The sequence below is a fragment of the Pelmatolapia mariae genome, linkage group LG3_W, assembly GCF_036321145.2.
Source record: "Pelmatolapia mariae isolate MD_Pm_ZW linkage group LG3_W, Pm_UMD_F_2, whole genome shotgun sequence".
Lineage (NCBI taxonomy): Eukaryota > Metazoa > Chordata > Actinopteri > Cichliformes > Cichlidae > Pelmatolapia > Pelmatolapia mariae.
This window is the reverse complement of record NC_086229.1, coordinates 87134397-87155375: the sequence shown is the minus strand read 5'-3', so window position 1 is coordinate 87155375 and position 20979 is coordinate 87134397.

The window sequence follows — 20979 nt, the reverse complement described above, 5'->3', positions numbered from 1 at the left end:
AAATGACGTCATTCACGTAGATTACTGATTGGTAGCGCTAGCTCAAAATTCCGAGTTATGGATACTTCTCCATAACAGCTTTGCTATGTGCGATATAATTTGCTATGACCATAGCAGCTTGGCCAATAGAAACAGGGTCAGCACAGGGCCCTGCCTGCATCTCTTGGTGAGTCCCAGAGGCCAAAGCTCACTCTCTGCCAGCTGGAGGTGCAAAGCTACTTCCACCCTTGTCTACAGATTCTGAAGCTCGCTGGCACAGGAATCCTGGACGTCAAAATGCCACCTGGTGCAATAATTACAACAGGTAGTGCTGTTTATCCTGAAAGGGCAATGACATTTTTTTCCTGTTTTCTATTCCTTTGTTGTATCCTCACATATGGGTAGCCTCTTCGGCCTTGTAAGTGTCAGCATGATTATTACACTGGTCGAAGGTGGAACCTTCTTAGACTAAAGCAGTGGTGTTGCGTGTTATTGAATTTCAATAAAGACATTTACCACATAGAGTAATGACATTTACAACAATCTACAAGGAGCAGCATTTGCACCAACATGTGACAGCTACTTTATTTCCCTGGCGCTGCAAAAAATTCTCTTAGAGACTTAAAAAGTGAGGCTATTGTATTTGATGACACAGAAGCTGCTGTTTTAAGATTCTCTTATCTGTACGGAATCTTTTCTTTTTATAAAAAAAAGTTTAGAACTGCGTCAGCAAACTCCTTCACAATGAGTCTCTTGAGTCTCGTAGAAAATGTCTTACCAATAATGTTGTTACGAAGGACTTGATGACAATAAAAACGCGCAAGAGAAGTCATACACACATTCCCATCCACCCTTAATCATCCTATTGAAGCTGCAGTGTGCTCACTGTGTTAGGTACAATGTAACACAAGACCATCTTTCTAATTAGTGTCAATCTGGTGTTGCAATCTTGTAGCCATGTCTAGAATGCACTACAACTGACACAATTAATGCTGGGTCAATTGATTATCACCATCTTGCCTGGTAAAAACATGAGAACTCTAATTATATAGAGTTTGGTTTTCTCCTTTGACCTCAGAGATTCACTACCTTGAATCAAGAGATGTAGTCTCATGTTAAACCTGAAGAGTTATAAAAGGTGGCTGTTTCCACTGTGGTGTCACCCATTTTTTTGGCTGCAGCCATGTTGGTTTTTGTGAGCCAAGGATGGAGCGCTAAGTTCAATTCAAATCCATTTTATTTATATAGTGCAAAAACACAATAGCAGTCACCCCTATATCAAGATTCTATATATTGTAAGATAAGGACGTACAATAATACAGAGAAAACTCCAACTATTAGACAACCCTCATAGAGAAAGCACTTTGGCGACAGTGGGAAGGAAAAACTCCAGAACCAGGTTCAGGAAGGAGCAGCCATTTTCCACAGCTGGATGGGAGAGAGGCAGGACAAAAATCATACTTTGGATGAGAGCCAGAGATTAATAATAGCTAATGATTAAATACATAGAGGTGTATAAAAACATGGAGAGTGAAAAAGGTGAATGAAGAAGAAACACTCACGGGAAGCCCCCAACATCCTAGGCCTATTGCAACTAATGGAGGATTCAGTGTCACCTGATCCAGGCCTAACCATGTACATTATCAAAAAGGAAAGTTTTAAGCCGGTCTCCCTAATCCAAGCTGGGACATCTACCTCCCATTCTACTTTTAAATATCTAGTTTTTCACCATCACTCTGACAACGGGATGTTTCTACTTTTAGAGATACTACAAATGCAAGAAAGCAGTCCTACAAATTTGTCTAATATGAACATTGAAGGACATATCTAAGATTCCTCACAGTGTTACTGGAGGCCAAGGTAATGCCATCCAGAGTAAGTTACTGGTTAGACCCCAAGTCCATGAGATGGACCTACAGAGTCAAGTTCTTCTCCAAGTTACCCTACTCAATGACTGATCCCAAATTATCCACTCCCTTTCCAACTTACCATCTCCATATGTGGTATTGACCTCCAATTCCTATTCCCTTTTCTTATTTAATGCATTAACTCCATCCATACAAATCCTGAAAATCCCATAAGTTCTTCTTGATTTTGCCTATTTCTTTTTACGCCTGTGTTATTTTAATGCAGTATCGTACTGGACTTTTTGAACATTCATCAAACAATTGATTTGCTGTCATCGGGCTTTTCTCTGCCCATTTAATAATAAGTTAAATTTTCGCCGACAACAAATTCACATATAGAGGCTTTTTTTTTGTTCCCTTTGATTACAACATGACTCACTAAAGATAGATTCAATTTAGTTCTTACTTTTTCTAAAACCTTTAGTGTGTGATTTACCCATTTAGTTTGTGTCTGAAGTATCCTCTAAACTGTTTCTTTTAGAAAGGGGAGAGCAGAAATTGATATGTTCCCACGTCTTGTTCTATCTGAAGCTATTTTATTTCCATATCTTTCTATAATGCATGAGACCAGCATTCTGTGGTTGTGAGTTGTGATTCCCTGTAGTCATTTCTGAAAGCAAGCAAGCTGCCTATCTCTTTGTAGGAGCAAAGAATTTTGACTCTCACTCTGGGCCCTTGTTTTGCCATATAAATTTGGATACAAATTGTCCAGAAACTTGTACAGTTACTGGAAGATAGCAAATGAGAGAAGGCACCCATGCAGTACATCAATTCAGGTACTTTCCACCTTTTGTTCTAAAACAGTGGATCCTTCCAAATCTCCTTTTCCAAAGAAACAAGTTTAACATACTTGTCAATGTATATTTGGACAGAGTTATTAGTCAAAGTGCCTCCTGAGTTTTTTAAGTCCAGTTTTTTTAATGTATTTAACTTTCCCTCCTGGTTGTTTGTGTTGAATTTTCTTGAATAAGTTATACCCTGATATATTTACTCAGGCATTGCTTAAGAGCAGGTATAAAGATTAATACATTTTTTATAAATTGAAGAATGTCATCTGTAATTTGTGCAAATCATTCTGTAAGTATTATTCCAACTAATAAATTATGAATCAAAACCTTTTTGGTCTTTACTTTCTCTGTGTGCCGACCAAAAAAACATCTAAGAGTGGATAGTCTCGTACCACTAATTTTAATATATTACTTCCTGGAGTCAGTCCAGTCAGGGTTTGTTTTTTCACTAGAGAAGTCTGCTTTCTGTTGGCTAATATATTTCTAAGAATCTTGGGTTCTTTCCCAAGCAGGTCTAAACAATCCACTCTATAGCTGTCTGCTAATATTCTACCCTCTGACCAGCTTTTGAGTGGGTCTTTATTTCTAAGGCATGAGATTCTTCACAAAAGATGTACAAAATTCACAGATGAACCCATTTGTACCAAAGCACTTATTGTTTTTTTTATGGATTTCATGTTTTCAGAGTTTTTGGAATTGGAGCTGCTCTGCTTCCCCTTGAGTAAAATAGACTAAATGATGATCTTTAAAGACTTATTATTTATTTTTGTCACTGTTTGAGCCTCCTGTGCATCATGAAGGTTTTTTTAACAAAAGATTTTAAATGCCACTCACAGAAACTTTGTCCCAGGATGTGGGGCATATCTTATTCAAAGAACTGTTTGACTTAGATTTAAAGGGAAGGCGACAACTCGCTTGATTTGCCTATCTCTTGATATTTTCGACTTGTGTATCTGAGAACTCCTTCATCTTTATGAGTTACTAATTAATCCAACGACTCTAGATTACTAGAGTCATGTCAGTGTGTCATCAAACCTTGTTTTATGTGCATGCCCTGATCTTTTTATATCAGCTTCAGTTGTTTCTGGAGGCCCTTTGTTGGCTGTCATAGATATGTTGTCTCTATGTTTTTTGTTTTGGAGGGTTTTTTTTGTTTGTTTGGTTTGGGGTTTTTTGTTTGTTTTTTTTGGAGGGGGGGTGGGGGGGGATTCATATGATATCACTATACTACTTTTGAGACCCCTAAACTAATGATTACAGCACTATGGGTCCATATACTTACTTTTTGGTTTTAAAGTAACATCTACATCTTAAACTAACTCTCACATTTTTGTATCCTTAGTTCTTTAATCTCAGCTGAAACGAGGAGCGAATGTAAGGGCAGAGACTTGAATAGCAAAACTAAGATGAGTGTCGAGATTAAGCTACAGGAGCTCAGTTTGTGTCTCAAGATTGTTACCTCTGCCAAGGAGGTTCTGTTTTTACTAGTGTTTGCACGTCATTCTGTCCGTAATCACGATAGCTGGAAAAGCTCTGAATGAATTCTGATAAAACTTTGTGGGCGTGTGAGTGTGGTCATTGTCTTCAAGGTCAACTTGATGATTTCCATCCTTCCATTCTCTTCTGCTTATCCTTATCAGGGTCACTGCAGCCTATCCCAGATACCACAGAGCGAGTGGTGGGGCAAGCCCTGGACGGCTAGGGCTAACACAGAGAGACAGACAACCATTAAAAAAATCGATGAAAATAGAAATATACAAATAATAACATATGAAATATAATATAAATGTTTAAAATATCCTGTCACATTTCACCTCCAACCTCACATTTACATTTCACATCTGCCTTTCTTTCAAACTGACCCCAAAATGTATTATATTTTCAAAGAAAGTACTGTCAAGAAAAAGAGAATGAGTGGCCTAGATGAAGAAAAATACTGTAGTATACTGTTATATAACAATCTCACGTTATTTAGAAATCAATCCCTATTATCCATTTTCGACTTAATGTCTATATAATCAAGGAAAAACATCTATTGTGCTCCCCTTATCTGACTTTTATTGCAGTACACACTTCTTAACGTACATTTAAAAAGAACAAAGAAAACATAATGAGTACATACCATGTACAATACGAATAAAAGTAACTACCACCCAGAGAGTGAGCTGCCGTGGTGGAAGTTTGTGCTTTCAGACTGCTTCTTCTTGTTTTAAGAGTCAACTTTGTGATGTAGCACTGGCACAGGTTTCAAACACAGAGATGCAGCTGCGTCCTTCATTGGGTCACATTCATGTGAACAGAATGAGAGAGTGGCTTTAGCAGGATTTAGCTCAGTTTAAAGCCTCTGTCTTACTAATGCACTTGGTTCAGAGTTGCTGAGGACTGATGTTGAGAGGTTTGAACATGCACCACTTCCAAAATTAGGAGTAAATAATGCTGCCTACTCTGCAGTTACTTAAGGTTTGAGGACCATCCTCTCCATTCTGTTTATTCTCCTGAAAAAAAAATCTAACTTTGAGACAAGCAGAGTATTAAACATTTGATATGAGAGGATTGCGCCTATAACTGGTATAAAATCCCTGGGCTGTCATCACTAGAATTTAGATGCCTGGTGTTGCTGGAAGTAATAGAGATAAATGTGCCATGGCTGAAAATCTATCTTGTTTCTTCCCTCAGAGTCAGTGCCTTGCCCCGTGAGCCAAGATAAAATATCTCCTGTTATGCTAGTTCACACACAAATCCAGACAAGGGCGTTTTGTCATCTTTTTCACCATTTTTCAGTTAATAATGAGAAGCTGTGCACAGTTGTCGGGCAGGACAAGACTAAGGCTTTCTTCCCTTTTACAAACACAAAAAAATACCAGTCCAGTCACATAAGATTTGCAAAATCCTTCGTTTTTTTACAGGTGAATTGGTTGTAGTTCCTTTAGTTTCCTGGAATAATTATTTATCTTCTATGGCAGTCCACATGTTGTCAAAGAGGGGCTAAAAAGATATCTGAAATATCTTCTAATAATGAAAATAACATTGAATAAATTCCAAAAAGCAGTAAGAAACATGCAGCGCTGAGCCGTTACGTGTGGAGCTCATCCATTTGGACTAATGGCTTTTGTCCACTGCTCACAACCAAAGCTCAGCAAATTAGTGCTGCCTCTAGATAGCCTGTCCACGAGGATGCGCGTGTCTATAAATTTGACATTAAATCCATGGTTGGTGTGTCTCCCAGATAAATGAGCTTGCATTTCAATTCTTTTATGTTTCTGTGCATGTGTAATTTATCTATGTTGGGGTCTATGGTCTCCCAATGGAGCGCAACATGAAGAAACGCCCCCTCATTGTCATTCAGAGCTGCCAAGACGTGCACCCCATTTGACTTCTTATCTGAATAACACGATCAAAGATGGCCAATTTGCAGATGTATTACGTGTGTGATATGTGCATGTGCATTTCCAGGGTGAAGTCATGAACAAAGACCCTGATCCTCCAAGGAAGGGCTCGTGCTCGCCCTGTCCTTTGCCTGCTCATCCGACGCTTCACTAAGGGTCTCGGGAAAAGGCGTCCTTGTGTGTACGTATATGTGCGTGTTGTTTGTGTGCAACACGGGTGATGGATTGGGGTCATTTCGGGTTACAGGGTTGTGATTTTGCTGCCAAGACAAACAGCTGCGCTCATGTCTGGGGCAGGTGTTTCATAGCGACTGCAGACACAGTGAAATAAGTCAAATCAATAGACCCGCTCTCTGCATATTTGTGTGTTTGATTGTATGTGTAAACTGCTGTCTAGGTGTGTTTCTCCTCCTCTACTTAATGACCTCCTTACTCAGCTAATATTCAGCTAATCATTTTGTTTCTGTTTTCACATGCACATAAATGTATGGGATTTTTTTTTATATATGTATATATTATTAACGGTACCAGAGGCACTTCGCATTTGCCTCACACTTTACAACCTCGCTCCCGATATTGTGTTTACACTTACCTGGCCATAAGCTGTAGAATGCCTTATATCTTTGTAGTTTGCTATGGCTCACCTACACCATAGTCCATTTTCTCCCCATAAATGGACCATAGAGAAGTGCCCATTCTATCACTTTAATACACTGAGAGCAAAGGCACTTTTCCCACAATAGTTTTGGTGTATAGATTATCCACCCTTCGTTGATTTCTGAGCTTTCTGAGAGCCCTAAGGTCTGCTTCAGTTTCCCAGTGTGTGCTGCGTTCACTGTTAGCCTCTTTCTCACGCTCAGCCAACTTTATGTATTCAGACATAGATATAAACACTGCTCCCCTGAGTAAAGACTCTCTCTTTCTATTGTCTTGCTCTTTTATTTTCTATATTCTCATCCTTAGCATTCGCTCTTACTCTTCGTGTGCTGTTTTGTTTGCTGGCCCACACTGTCCTACATCATTTCTACGAATTCTACACGAGTCGTCATTTTATTCTGGTCCATCAAAAGTTCCTCATGAGTGCACACCAAAGAGAGAAGTGGTAGAGGATGTACAGCATCATTAATAGCTATAGCCTAGACTGCTCAAAAAATTAAAGGAAGACTGAAAACACATCAGATCTCATGGAAAGATGGATCTCTATACTGATGTCTAATGTGTTAGGAATGAAAGGATGCCACATTATTTGATGGAATTGAAAATTAGTAACCTACAGAAGCTGAATTCAAAGACAAAGTGAAAAAATGATGCACCGGGATAGTTGATTTTGCAGCAATTCCATTGCAACAATTCAAAATGACACTCAGTAGTTTGTATGGTCCCGATATGCTTGTATGAATAACAACTTTGGGGCAGGCTACCTGCAGGCTACTTGAACCTTGCTGGATCAGATGGAGGAGGAACCCAGGACCCACTGCACCAGCATTGGGTCTGTCAACTGATCCAAGGATTTCATCCCATTATGTAAGGTCAGGGTGTCGTTGCGTAGCCTGTGCTTTCGTCCTAAAAAGCACAGGGTGCCATTGCTAATTCTTACTAATTCTGGTATTCTGTGGGAAATAACAACTGACCTCCACAGTAGCACAAACAATGAAAACAGAACCCACTAGAGGACCTCAGATCACCCTCATGGAGTCTGTTTCTGATTGTTTGGTCAGAGACATTCACACTGGTGGCCTGCTGGAGGTCAGTTTGTAGTTCTTTGCAAAGCTCATCCTGTTCCTCTCTACACAAAGGAGCGGATACCAGACCTTCTGCACCTTCTGCCTGTCTCCTGAAGTCTCCTCCTCCTCCACGCTCTTGAGACTGTGCTGGGAGACATAGTAAACCTTCTGGCAATAAAGGTAGCACCGTAGTAATGTCCAAAAATCTTTACTAAAATACAAATTAAGCCATGGCATACATTTCAAAAGGGATCGGCAGATACTTCTGGTAAGAGACGGCCATCAGAAGTACATCAGCTGCATGTGTAAAATATAAAACCTAAGGCAAATGGACATCAGTTGGTAATCTGTTCATATGGATAAATCTGCAAAACATTTTAATTGAGGCTCATTCTTTCTTGAGATGATGGAAACCAGGTTCAGAAGAGTATTTTATCTAATACATTTGAGCACCTGGATGTCCAAAACAATTCACATCACCAAGGTTTCCGGGGCAACATATGAACCGTGGTGCTTTGTTAATAATTCCACAGCCACAGGCCGATCAGCGTTATCACCTCATTTTCTCGGTGAAATTTTCACATCGTGTGCTTTTAACCGGTGCATATGTCACATATTGACATCGCAGCGGATGCATATCTGGTATTTTTACTGACAGTGTAAGAAGACATCGGTTCCATCAAGCCATTTAATGCAACATCACATTCCTATCCAAAGCTGTGGCTACTAAAACATGTCTAGGCAAAAAGAAATGTATCATGTCAGTCCTCAAATAATTGTGAAAACCTCCGCTGTCACTCAGCTCCACAACATTGCAACAAGGGAGCTGTCGTGCTGTGTCCCACACTAAATTTACTATTTTTTCTAGCAAAGTTTGTGCTGTGTTGTGGCTGAAATGCTCGCTGCATATAAATGTTGTTTTTCCTCCTCACTTTGAATTGTTCTTTGGTATTATGGTGAAAAATCCATTCAAATCAGCAGGCTTCCCTTTGGTTTACTCTTGGTACTGTTTGATAACGTAATAGACTGTGTTTACTGCTTTATACCGGAAAGAACACTTTTTAAAAAATGAAGAAAATAAAAAAAACCTTCAATCTGCACTTAAATCCAAACTGGAAAAGCTCAGGATGGACTCATGTCCAAAACTTATAATGAATGAATTTTATTATTTTATTTTCCACAATCTGCCTCTTTCTTTAGTCTCACCTGCTCGTTGCATAAATAGTGACTGTGAATCAGCAGTGAGAGGTCAGCACAGAGAGAAATCTTGTTACGTACAGAGCAGACAATGAAGCCTTTCAACGTTAGCGTTCAACTTGAAAAGAACATTAAAGCCACATCACTGTACTTAGTAGCTCTGGAAGGGAAATGTCTTTACTCACACATAATCACTGAATGTGATTTCTAGTTTGTCGTTATTCAGTGTGTGGAAGAGTGTGTTCATGTTCAAAAAGCCAGCAGTAAATGGGTTAGGCCAAATTTCACTGCTCTGTGAACCAGACCAGCCTAGACCTCTTTTGGGCTTAAACCTGGTGCCTACCCAGGCTAAACCAGTCTTAGCTAGTCCAGTCCAAACCTTTCCACCAGCACAACTCACAGTCTGTTCAGTTTCCCATCCTGAGATACATCAAAAATAAAAAAAAATAGAAAAGCTTTTTTCCACACAAACATATGGAAAAGTAGGGGTTTCTGTTTAGCTGGAAATATGAGGTGTAGCTGTTATTCTGAACAGTATAATATAGACAAATGAATAATGTATTCTGTTGTTTGGGGCTTAAGTTAATATACAAAACATTTCAAGGGTGTAAATTCGACCAACCTTCTTGTAATTCAGAACTATGACCCTTGACCCTGAGCTTCTTTTGTCAGAATTCTGATGATTGAGATGGTACGTAGCAGATTCTCTTTTAAGCATTAAGACAACAGTTTACATACAGAAATAGCAGAATCTGAATATATTCTACACATTACATGGCTTCATATTGACTATCAAAAGACAAATGGCTGTGCAAAGCATTTAAACCTCTACTTTGGAGGCTCTGCTGGTATTAGAGCAGATGATTGATAAAAGTCTTCCCATTATCAGTAATATTGTTTTGGTGTTGTGCTTTTGGTTTTTGGTTTGGCACGTTCTTTACAACCAATTTCACTTAACAACAGCAACCTCCTACAGTCACATTTGTCCCTACCAACCAGTGGTTACCATGGACATAATGACCAGTCAGTAGACCTATTTTTAATCAGTTTAACAGCAACTGCTCACAACTGGCTATAACTGGTGATCGCCATCAGTGTTGGGCAAGTTACTTTGAAAAAGTCATTAATTATACTTACTAGTTACTTCTTCAAAAAAGTAACTGAGTTAGTAACTGAGTTACAAGATTCTAAAAATAATTAATTACTTGAAAAGTAACTATTGTGTTGCTTTAAAAAAAACGTTTAACCCCCTGGGTCCAGGGTATAATTGGCCATTTTGAACTACTTTTGATGTTTCCTCTACATTTCACCTTTAAAAACGATTTACTTTGCCTTGTTTGGTATCATCCTTTTCAGCACAACCTCACGTGTCTGACTTTACAGTTGTTTTCATTTTGACATACTGTATTAACACAATTTATCTAAAATCAGACAAAAAACATAAAATCCAAGTAGAAAAAGTTATATTTTTTACTGTAACAACCACAAACATGTTTAATGAATCATATTTCATAATTTTAAATGCAAATATAAATTGTCAATTTTAAAATCATACGCACAAGTTATTTGCAGCCATTTACCTTTTACCCTTTTTTAAATAACCATTTCAAACTATTTACAGAACAATCAGCTGTTCTGCATTCAATAAGATGCCACACAAATTATTTGTGCCACTCCAAATATTTCTGTCCACTATAAAGGAGAAGATCACAGCCTGATACCTGCAGGTCTGACAGCAGCAGGTGTATCACTCCTGTTTCTACCTGGAGACAGCAGTCGCCTCATTGTTCTGACACACAACACAAAACTATCCACAACACTACACACTAACTACACAAGACAACACATTAACTACACACTCCAAACACGCTAAACGTCACAAATCTCTCACGCCTCAAAACTCGCTCTCTCTCTCTTTTTCTGCTGTCTTTCTTTGTATTTCTCTCTCTCACTCCTAAAACTTCCCCCTCTTCCTAAACATCCGAATGTCATGTTGCCATATCAGTTTTTGATTGGTCGACATGGCGCATTTTTCCACCAACACCAACAGGCTGTTTTTTGATTTGTTTTTGTTTTTTGGGGGTCATAAGCAGAGAGTGCTTGCTAGCGCTGTCCTTAGACAGCAAACGTGACGAAACTATTGAGGAAAAAACACGGCGTATATGTTGTTTATCATGACTCTGGTTTTACGTGGCCTATCAACACAATTTATAAACTGGTATATATCACCTTGTTGCTTTGTCATGTTGAAGTGGTCATGTGATTGGCTTACCACGACTACTTTATTCTTCCTCAGTCAAACAGCAGCACTCATGCGATTGTTTTGCTCCCTTAGCTCCAGGTGTTGTGCCAAAAAGTGATCGTGATTACCGTCCGCGGGAGCGCGCGCAGCTGCTTAAAGCTGTAGCGCCCAGATTACTTATGTAGACAGCTACTTCGGTGCAACTGATATAAGGCTGAACACAGCTTCAACCGTCTGTGTTTTGAAAAATGGTAACGCAACCGCACCGCATTTTCTTGTTAGTAATGGTAACGGCGTTGTAACGATAGAATTAGTAATCAGTTAGATTACTCGTTACTGAAAAAAGTTACGCCGTTAGTAACAACGTTACTTGTAACGCCGTTATTCCCATCACTGATCGCCATTTGGTTACCAACTGCTCTCTAGGCCGGTGTGCTACACATGTAAGGCTAGGGAGGAGAGGCAATGTGTGATGTGGCGAAAAATGAAGTTCAACCAGAACAAGCTTGAAGACATTTAAACCAAGATGTAGCTCAGTCATTCCTCCACTCAGGTCTCGTGCTCATCACACCAAATCTGGGGTTGGCTACAAATGAAGGCTGTAGCGTGTCCTTCTGAAAATGACAAACTACTTTAAACTTAAAAGTGCCGTACTCTGCTAAAAAAAAGAAGCCAAGCAGCGCGTGCTTTGAGGCACCTGCTTTTCATTTTCTTTGCGGCTTCTTCATATTTACTTTAACGTAATAAACAACAGTTTGATGAATTCATAATACTGTGAACGGGCTTTGTTTGTAGCTCTGAAACTGTTACTGTTCATGGTCTTTAACTGAATCCCTTTTTCTTTGACCTTCTAATCTCTAAACCCTCTTCTTCCCCTGCAGGTGATTTGGAAAGCACATGTTTTGCCTATGACATAAAAGTCACGAGCAGCTGCTGCTTCTAGCTGGGTGTTCGATATTTTGGATGATGTGGTGCTGAGGCCCAGACTGACAAAGCCTAAATTCCTGGAGAAGCCACTCAAGGTGGTATCAGCGATTGCTTGAAAAACAACATACCAAGAAGTGAAATGCTTGACTGTTGTTTGCTATATCCTGAGCAGATTTACATACCAGTAAATAATTAGAAGACACTGAAGGCAAATAATGTGTTTACACAAAAGCACACTCATGGTGCTATATTGTTTTCAAGAATCAGCCATGTCCGTGGGTTGTACACATCATATGAGCTCATCTGACTTTGTCAAGTCCTTGCTCAGTATTAAATAAGACATTATGCATCCTCCCCCAGTCTCATGGGAGAGCAGGAGAGTGGACCAAGGGCTGACTAACTCACTAACACCCTTATCATGCAAAGGTAATAGTGCTGTAGCTGCACAGTGGAAGCGACATCAGAGTGCTCATACTCTATGTATACAGCTGGTACCCCTTGCCATGTACACTCATCTGAAAATTAAACCTCCATTTGCAGAGTGAAAATGAATTTCAGTGCTGCCCTGCAAGTGAGTCAGCACAAATCAAGCTAGCCATGCATGCCGCGAATGTTCATAACCCAAGAAGATCCCCAGTCTGAGGTCAAGTGGATGCACTAACACGGCTCATACTGACAAGCTTGTGCCTGACATTTCCCAACAAATGAAACAGGAAACCTTCGAGACTCTACTCAAATGCTTATATTTACAACGAGAAGAAAAAGTGCTTTTTATGTGCGTATGTGACAAAATGCTAGATTTCATTTTGTGATGTTGTTCATTCAAATGCAGTCAAAATGCTCTAGTACTAAACTTACCTGTGTGTTTTATTTGTGTGGTTGCAAGTGAGTAAACAGATCATTTGTGCGTTGTGGCCTGACTAGTTGGACCTGATTCAGATGCAAACACTTTCTATACATCAGGAGATTTAGCAACATTTATAGTTAAAAGAATAGATTTTGCACTTCTCCTTATTTTCTGTTGCAGTGGTGAATGCTCATATTAAGCATGGCCGAGCCAAAGGCTGAGGCTTCAGACTGCTCTCAAAGCTTCATTCCTGACAGTTTATTCCCTTCTTAGTGTATCCTATGTATAATACGAGTATGAGTGAGTATCTCCATCATGGTCATCTTGTGCACGCAGCCCTGGCTATTAGCTTAAAAGTGAGGACCTACAATGACTTGCTTCAGACAGTGGATTAACTGTGGATCTGTATAAAGTGACAGTATAAGATAAATAAGGATTTTTTTGTGTGCTGTGATTCATGGAAAGTCACTCTAGTAGAGTCCAAGAATGAGAAATATGGAGTCCAAAATGAGCACAATAATTCCTCTTTAACCTTCCATGAATACACGAAAAGGATTTCTCATAAAAATGCTTTGCCATCCTTGCAAAAAATAAAATAAAATAAAAGTCTGGATCATTTCAAGTGCCTGGACTAAATTTATAGTACTGGCCCCCTTAAGAATAGCAAAGCAAAGCTGTGCGTGAAGCAGCATCTGTTTGTGCTCGTGTTCGATAAACAAGTGGGACAACTTGATTAGGTCTAGTTTATTGTGAAGACGTGGGCCTAATGAGGAATATTGGTTTCAGTGTGCTAAACAGAAACAATGGCATTATAAAATGAGAGCCAAGCGTTATATACAAGGAAAGATCATTTGGTAAAGATCGCACTGAATTATACGTTTAGCATACTACATTAGCATTTATCATCGTAGCTCTCAACTTTGCGAGCACTTTGTGTCACTTTGAAAACAGATAAAAATCCAAACAGATTTTGAAGTATACGTATTCAGGTCAAGTCATCATGCTTTGAACTGTATGTAGGTTATGGATTTATCAGGAAATGTGTAAAGTAGCTCTGACCTTGCTGCGCTGTTTTCGAGCCCAGCTGGGGACTCGAGTACATGAGCGGCTGAGACTCCTGGAGAACGAATGAGATCCAGTTGCAGTGCCTTGTCCTCCATCGCTCCGTTTCACATAATATTTCTGTCTTCCACACCTGAGAATTTACATTCTCATTGCAGTCTCTTTCCCATCTCCTCATTTCAAATGATCCCTTTCACTTAGTCACTCTCTCACACTCTCCGGTATTTGTTCTGGCTGCTTAGCTGTCATCATTTTGTCATCTGCATATTTGACCCTATGCTGGAAAGAAATCAGAGCAGGCAAAAAAAAATTATAAAATAAAATCAGAGCAGCAGTGGAGGCAGATTGGCTCGAGTCCAAGCTGTGATGCATAGGCTGTTTGGGGTGAATCAAGTGTCAGACCTCACAAAGGTCATAAAATGGAAAGATGGATGCAGTGCTGACTTTCAGCACAGTGCTCAGTTATGACCAGAGGGGAAATACGTGGTTGCGTGTACAGTATGTGTATATGTCAGTTAGAGCATGTGTGCTTAAGTGCAAGTATGTCAATGTGTTTGTCTTTTCCTCTACGCTCGTTTAACGGTTCATCAGGGAGCAACAGGCTTTAACTGTTAGAACGGCAAATATATTGGAGACGACAGGCGCACAAACACACTCTGAAACACACCTACACAACCGCACTACACGAATGCTGTGCACACTGTAGAGCTTCCTTACATGGGTTGATGTTGGCCTGTAGTTCAAAAACAATAATAAAAGCCTCGGGATGAGTTGCCAGGGGGGCAGCTGGAGCCGCAGCAGGTTGAGCATGCCTAATGAAAACTTAATGCTCATTGGCAGGGATTGCCACTGCGCTCCTCTCCAAGGATTTAAGATCAGGCCGACATCAAGCCAATGTCAAGATCCGTGGAGCCCAAAGTCAAAAGCCTGGCGTGGTATCTCTGCATTTCTAGGTACAAGGATGGAGAGGAAGAGCGTGAGAGAGAGGGGGAAAAGCAAACAAGATCTAAACTGGCACGGGATAGTTGCCCTCCTTCCTGACCAACAAAATTCCTTTCAGGGGCTTATTCTGCACGCAGTGCCTTATCCCCACAAAAGCTATAAAATCCAGAGATTGGCACATGGATCTGGAATTTCAAGTGAGAGGAAAATTACTCTCTCCTCAGGAATTAGGTGCAACAGTGTAGCGAGAGAGGGAGATAGGGAGGTTGGAAATATACTGTCTAGAGACACAGCTGGAATGGAAGAGCTGGGGAAGGGAGATGGCAGCCTGTTGAATCTCGGTGGGAAGCACGCTCTCTGTGTTTCGTAGCCTAAGTAGGAGAATGGTGGACGTATGTGGTGTGATCCCGTCTGGATAAGTCCTGCAGGCAGTAATTCAAACCAGAGTGTGAAACGCAAGATATGAAGTACTTTTGTTATATTTGAGACGTTAGAGTCATAATCTCCCGACGGAATGAGCTCCTTCTGATCTCCACAACTGTAACAAGATGCAAAGAGGGAAGGAGAAGGGGACTAGGGAATAGAGAAGGAGAGAAAAATGAAGCACTGTCAAAGTCTCAGGAATTCCTTGTGCTTTCCAATATCCTCTCCTTTTCTTCTTCCCCGTTCACACACGCTGACAGAAGGTCACGATAATAGTTGATTATTACAGTATGTCTGCCTGGATTTTTAGCCAGATCAGTGAAAACTTGCTCACGGATGGCAATATTGTGCTGATATACAATGTTATACTTAAAAAGCATATAGTTAGGTGACCCTAAATCCTCCCTTTGTTATGCTGCAATAGGTCTAGGATCCTGGGAGATTCCCATGATGCCCTGAATGTTTCTTCTTCACTCCATGTGTTTCCACGACACTCTGCATTTAGTCATTAGTTACTATTAATCTCTGGCTCTCCTCCACAGCGTGTCTTTTGTACCGTCTCCCCGAGCTTACATCTGCTGGAGGTTTCTTCCTGTTACAAGAGAGTTTTTCCTTTCCACTGTCGCCAAGTGCTTGCTCATAGGGGGCCATTTAATTGTGTGGTTTTCTCTGTATTATTGTAGGGTCTTCAAAATATAAAGGGCCTTGAGGCGACTGTTGTTGTGATTTGGTGCTATATAAATGAAACTGAATTACTACAACAGTTGTCTGAACGTTTAGATTTTCTATTGCTAACAATATCATTTAAAACATACATTTACTGAAACACCTTCCATGCACATGCATTTAGCTTACCCTTTGTTGTGCAGTCATGTCTGCAGCTGTAGTCGGCAGAACTGCAGTTACCAAACCGGCACAGCTCAATAAAGTGAAGGAAGACAGATTAAGATGGCAAGATATTAAGTATTAGAAAAGTGTGTGCATGTGTGCATTGTTGGATGTAATCGTACACTCCACTGAACAATCTGACTGCTTTGAGGAATGACAGGGATGAGCACTTCCACAGATGTATTCCAAGAATGAGGCTTCTACCAGCTGTGCAGAGCGCCGTCCAAAAAAAAATCAGGATGATGCCGATAATACATTTTCCGAGTGTCATTAAGGATTCTGTGTCTTTTCTCTGCTACTCCAAGAGGTCTGTAAGAGGCTGAGCCAACTAAGTCTGTGGCCGTATCTAATGAGTTGGCTCTTTCTCTCTTTCCCTCACCGCTTGAGTAATCTTCCTGGGCGATGGGTGAGACTCGCAGAAAAAATGGACTATGTGTCTTTTAGGCCTGATCCTATAGCACAGCATTAGAAATCTGCTCAGACCACAGCAAAAGCTCATAGAATTATATTCACACTGTATTGTAGTGAAGAAACACAACTTTTTATTTGTTTTTTATTGGCAGTGGGTATCTGCTGCTAGACTCAACACAAACTCCAAAAACACAGTTTGGGTATTTTTTCAGTGATAGACTTTGTGAAGTCCTGCTTTGAGGTCTCAACTTTAGCTTTATTGCTGTCGCTATAATGATTTGGTTGGAGCCTGAAGTGACAATATTTGGATGAGATGGTGGCGCGCTAATCAGCTAAAGTTAGCAAACTTGGTTAGCAAGCAGCATCCAAATTTCACTCGCCAAAAGTGGGTGCAGATTTCTTGGATGAGCTGCTAGTACAATTAACCACAAAGCGAGCCAATTTATCCATCCTCATAAAAGCATTTCAGTAAGGCGAGATCATTTGAAAGATCTGAATTTAATTTGTTGAAGTACAGAATTTCAGTAATAAATTATTTGGCAGTTAGAATCTGCTTGCGCTCCCTAGCAGAGCTGAGTCCAGCTATAGAGAGGAAGCCGGTGGTGGCAGAGATCAAGCAGAAGTTGGGCAAAGAAATGACACAGTGAAGAAGAAAGAACCGTGTTTGACACAATGAGAAAGAGGAAGTGATGTAAAGAGTCGACTAGCAGCATGAAAACCCAGGAATGATTGAATACAGATCTTCCTCACTGAGTTACTGAGCCTCATTAAAGAAGTTGTCAGCACCACAAATACGGGGAAGAAGATCAGTTTGATTGTCTTGAATTAGCTGAACTGACACACAGTCACATCCAGCTGTTGGTCAAGTGGCCAAGCCCATAACTATGTAATATTTAATCCACAATAAAGAGTAAAAACATATTTAAATCTGCTCTGAACTTGTGCATGTTGACATGGGAGTGTATGGCTATTGCCTTTCCATCATCTGGATCGAGTTTTAGTAAAAAGTTTTGCCATCCGAGTCTTTTTTTTTTTTTTTACTATATTAACTTTAAAGAATGATTTATCAATCCGTCTATTTTCTTCAACTTTTTCAATTAAGGTTTGCAGGAGGGGCTGGAGCCAAACCCAGCTGCTATAGGAGGGGCACACCCTGGATAGGTGTCCAGTGTGTCGCAGGGCTAACACAGAGAGGCAGATCACCATTCACATGCACACCTACGGGCAGTTTATTATAACCCGGCTAACTGCATGTCTGTGGGAGGAAGCCAGAGTCCCCAGAGAGAATCTACACAGACACAGGGAGAACATGCAAACTTCACACAGAAATAAAATGAAACCAAAGTGATGTGCAATCATTATGAAGCTATAAACGGATGAATAATTATTATCAAGATATATATATTTTTATTCTGGAGCACTTTAGTTCTCCCCAGTGTGCTCGAATTACTGTACAGCTTTCACCTTGCACTTGAAAGGGACTCGAAAAATGTTGAATTAGTCTAATTGAACTTATAATTATGCTATTTTTTTTCACCAAACAAAGATGGTTTAATGACACGTTTCATGATGTCAAGGAGATATCAAGAAGCGTGGATGACGAAAGGGGACGTGGCCATCTATCCTTTAAATACTTAACTCAGGAAAGCATGAAATCATTTCCTTCCTGGTTTGTAAGATTATTATATACAGAGTTTGTGATAGAGGGCAGACACACACAGACAGTCTGACACAACATGTGCACTGTCGTATTTTGAACTGTAGATATGATGCCAGACATGCTGACACATTATCATACACATAGTCCCCGCCGCAGGAAGGTTTTGCATAAGGAATGCAATATAACAATAGGCAATAAAGGCTTGTGGGGAAATCTTTATTTATCTTGCTCTGACATTTACTTCAGACGGGGGAGTTCTACCAATATTATTCTTTCTCAGACACAAACACGTACACATATACAAAGGGGAGAATTTCATATTTTCAGGCTGAACAAAGTCATCTATCTTCCCTGTGTGATGCCCCAGCTTTCTTACAGTTTCAAGGTCTGAGTCACATTGAGAATCCCGTGCAGACAGGGCAACACCTTGCACATAGCATGACAGGATAGGAGAATAGCCATTTTGTCCTTGTCAAACAGATCAGAACACACACAGGCAAAAGAATGCACGCAGTAACTGGATTCAAATGGAGAATATCTTTTAAGTAAACACGTAAACAGACAGCACACAGCAATACTTAATAAAGTGAGACAGCATTAGAGGTGATAGGAAGCTTCCTGTGCAGGCCACGGCCAGGTATAAATCGAGATTGACGTGTGAGTCACACCTTACTCGTGCTGTGTGATTGTAGCTTGCATTAAATAGAGACGCCATAGCACAGATCAGCGTGCAGCAATCTGGACAGGATAGGATAACCTCAGCGTGGAGCAGAAGGAACTTTACCTGGAAAAATATCTATATATATCAATGATGTTGGAGATGGGATTGGATGCTTTACTTGGTTTTACCTGTACAGAAAAAGAAGCACAGGCTGAAAGATGGAGGTTAACGTTAATGTTAACCTCCATGTTATTAATACGTTTTCTATCTGTCTATGCGCTCTGTGATGGGATTGAATCTGGTTCGGTGTTTTAAAGCCATTTTGGACTTCATGTTGACCTTTTCACCACATTTTTTGTAAGTTTTGTATAAGAACTTTTCCTCGGGGGTTTACGAGTAAGCAACAGTGTGCAGATCTAGGTTTCTCTGACTTTAGCATGACTGGAGTGGGGGAGTTTGTTTAATAGATCCAGACCCCTCTGCCTGCTTTTCCAGTGTTTTGATCACCACAGTCTTCATCATGCAAATCAACTTGTACAATTACAGTAAATGCTTGGTAGCTTGAAATACATTTGTTACAATTTTAATCAAACCATCCAGACATTTTTTTTTCTCCAGACCCCAAATTAACTTGTCTTCTCTGTTTTAAAAACAAACCCGCACTACTAAAATATCTTTGTCTTCACTAGTTTTCATGAGCCGGGAGGTTGGAATTAAAATAAAATAGCTCATAACTGTCAATACCATTTTTCCTTGATATAAACATTCCTCTGTGGCTTCTAGAAACCTTTGAACGAAATCCAAGAAGAGAAAGGCCTGTTTGTGTTTGCTTGACTGTTTTTAATGTGTTAGTTGAACAGGAACCAAACAGGTGACAAAGTACCGAAAGACGAAAAATGGATCGAATCCAGGCAGCTGCAATTATTTTAATGCTTGGAACACATGTTTGATCAATCATATCATATGATACCCCCCTTTTCAGTGCTCAAACCATTTCTCTTTCCCCGTATTATAGCTCCCTGGTGTACTCATGAAAAAATGCCTCATGACATTATTTCTGCATCTATACATCTATACGGTTTCTGTTTAACCGGTGCTCTGACTGTTTCACAGCGGCCAGTCAGTGAGAACATTCAGGTAATTCGGCTGATCTTTCAGAAACATGCTAATTTTTCTCTGGTTGTCTCCGGTGGCCTCCATTCCTCCTCATCTTTCTATCTTTGGGATATTTCAAGAATAATACCTAAGCATCTATGCTGTTGTAGCTACATTTTTAGTAGTGCAGAGTACTTAAACAAACAGTCAACAAGTGTGACTGTTATTCTTTTTTTTATTAGAATATTGTCATTGTATCTACCTCCGCTGAGACAACAAATGTGACTACTGAGTTTGTGTATTTCTCTTCTCTTAGTGTTTACATTATGAAGAGTCAATTCAAACAGCTATTTTCTACTATGACGGGATGGGAATTCAGGTTAAATCATGGATGGTTTGATCAAATCTGGGGAATTGAAGAGAGTAAGCAAATGTGCCAGGCTCACAAATCGCATGTATTTGCATGAATGTGAAAATATGGTCCGAAAATTTGTTGAGGCTGTATCCAGACAATCTAATCTGCAGACTTTTCTGACAGTTCTCCACTTTTGTCCCTTCAAAATATTCAATCAGTGACCTCTACGACCCGAGCAAAGCCTTTTTTTTTTTTCAACTCTCATATGCTCTCATCTAAAAGCTTGGGCGTTACCCTTCTTTTTATGCCACTTTCTTTTTTCTCTCTTCGAGGCTCATTCACATATCCTCCTATCCATTTTAACCAGTCCGTCTCTGCCTGTGTATAAGAGGGTAGAAACCTATATGACCAAACTGAGCTCTGTGTGTTTGACAGACAGCGGGAGCCAAGGGTTCCCGCTGTCTATCTTAATGAAAATGAAAGAA